Source organism: Belonocnema kinseyi, chromosome 9 (assembly GCF_010883055.1).
Source record: "Belonocnema kinseyi isolate 2016_QV_RU_SX_M_011 chromosome 9, B_treatae_v1, whole genome shotgun sequence".
Lineage (NCBI taxonomy): Eukaryota > Metazoa > Arthropoda > Insecta > Hymenoptera > Cynipidae > Belonocnema > Belonocnema kinseyi.
The window spans coordinates 13,736,855-13,739,429 of NC_046665.1; positions in this window are offsets into that span (position 1 = coordinate 13,736,855).

Below are 2,575 nucleotides of genomic sequence, written 5' to 3' on the forward strand. Positions count from 1 at the left end.
AAAAATACTATTTTCCATCTTGTCTTATTAAGACCTTAAGCATTTTTCTGTTATTTAAGATTCTTAACTTGATCGATATTGTGTGGATTTTCTGCCTTCATGCTTTGAACGGATGAACTACTGTCCGTAAGGTACAATCTCTGATGATATAGCGGCTAAATTAAAAAAATAAAAAAATAATCACTTCTACCATTAACACCTAGCCAAAAATTGGCGTTATTTTCTTTTATTAAGGGTACCTATTCTCATCTCTCTAATAGCTTAATTGGAAAAGCACCTGACTGGAAATCTGAAGTTTTGTGGTTCGATTCCCAATGGAGTGAAGATGGAGCAGGATCTTTTTTTCAAGAAATAATTTTGATTTAAAAATATTATTTTCCATCTAGTCTTAATAAGACGTTAATCATTTTTCTGTTATTGAAGATTCCTAACTTGATCGATATTGTGTGGATTTTCTGCCTTCATGGTTTGGAGGGTTCATCTACTGTCAGTAAGGCGCAATCTCTGATGATACAGCAGATGAATTAAGAAAAATTAAAAATAATCACTTCTACCATTAACACCTAGCTAAAAATTGGCGTTATGTTCTTGAATTAAGAGCTCTTGTTCTGATCCCTCTAACAGCTTAATTGGAAAAGCACCTGACCGGAAATCAGATGTTTTGTAGTCCGATTCGCAATGGAGTGAAGATGGAGTAGGATCTTTTTTTCAAGAAATACTTTTCATTTAAAAATATTATTTTCCATCTAGTCTTATTAAGACGTTAAGCATTTTTCTGTTATTGAAGATTCTTAGCTTGATCGTTATTGTGTGGATTTTCTGCCTTCATGGTTTATAGAGTTGACCTACTGTCGGTAAGGTACAATCTCTGATGTTATAGCAGATAAATTTAAAAAATTTTAAAATAATTACTTGTACCATTAACACCTAGCTAAAAATTAGCGTTATGTTCTTGAATTAAGAGTTCTTATTCGGATACCTCTTATAGCTTAATTGGAAAAGCACCTAACCGGAATTCAAAAGTTTTGTGGTTCGATTCCCAATGGATTGAAAATGGAGTGGGATTTTTTGCAAGAAATAATTTTATTTAAAAAATATTATTTTCCGTCTATTCTTATTAAGACTTTAAGCATTTTTCTGTTATTAGATATTCTTAACTTGATCGATATTGTGTTAATTTTCTGCCTTCATGGTTTGGAGGGTTGATCTGCTCTCGGTAAGGTTGAATCCCTGATGATATAGCAGATGAAATAAGAAAAATTAAAAATAATCACTTCTACCATTAACACCTAGCTAAAAATTGGCGTTAGGTTCTTGATTTAAGAGCTCTTATTCTGATCCCTGTAATAGCTTAATTGGAAAAGCACCTGACCGGAAATCGGAAGTTTTGTGATTAGATTCCCAGTGGATTGAAGATGGAGTGGGATCTTTTTTTCAAATAATAATATTAATTTAAAAATACTATTTTCCATCTAGTCCTATTAAGACGTCAGGCATTTTTCTGTTATTGAAGATTCTTTACTTGATCGATATTGTGTGGATTTTCTCCGTTCATGGTTTGGAGTGTTGATCTACTGTCGGTAGGGTGCAATCTCTGATGATATAGCAGATAAATTAAAAAAATTTAAAAATAATTGCTTCTACCATTAACACCTAGCTAAAAATTGGCGTTATGTTCTTGAATTAAGAGTACCTACTCTGATCCCTCTAATAGCTTAATTGAAAAAGCACCTGATTGGAAATCAAAAGTTTTGTGGTTTGATTCCCAATGGAGTGAATATGGAGTAGGATCTTTTTCTCAAGAAATTATTTTAATTTAATAATACTATTTTCCATCTAGTCTTATTAAGACGGTAAGCATTTTTCTGTTATTGAAGATTCTTAACTTGATCGATATTGTGTGGATTTTCTGCCTTCATGCTTTGGAGGGTTGGTCTACTGTCGGTAAGGTACAATCTCTGATGATATAGCAGATAAATTTAAAAGATTTTTAAATAATTACTTGTAGCATGACACCTAGCTAAAGATTGGCGTTATGTTCTTGAATTAAAAGTTCGTATTCTGATTCCTCTAATAGTTTAATTGGAAAGCAACTGACCGGAAATCAAAAGTTTTGTGGTTCGATTCCCAGTCGAGTGAAGATGGAGTAGCATCTTTCTTTCAAGATATAATTTTCATTTAAGAATATTATTTTCCATCTAGTCTTATTAAGAGTTTAAGCATTTTTCTGTTATGTAAGATTCTTAACTTGATCGATATTGTGTGGATTTTCTGCCTTCATGGTTTTGAGGGTTGATCTACTGTCGGTAAGGTACAATCTCTGATGATATAGCAGATAAATTAAACAAATTTTTACATAATTTCTCTTTTTCATACCTCTATTTGGGTTTTTTTCAGATGCATTCTTTTATTCTTTCTCATTCGCTCCTCTTGCACCCTCCAACTCCTTCATCCATTCTTCTTCTAATCCATCCTCCCGTATAATCTTGACCACATTCTCTTGCTTGGCTTTTCTAAATACTTTGGCACCCCTTCCTTTTTTATCATCTTATACCATTTATTGTATTTTCATTCC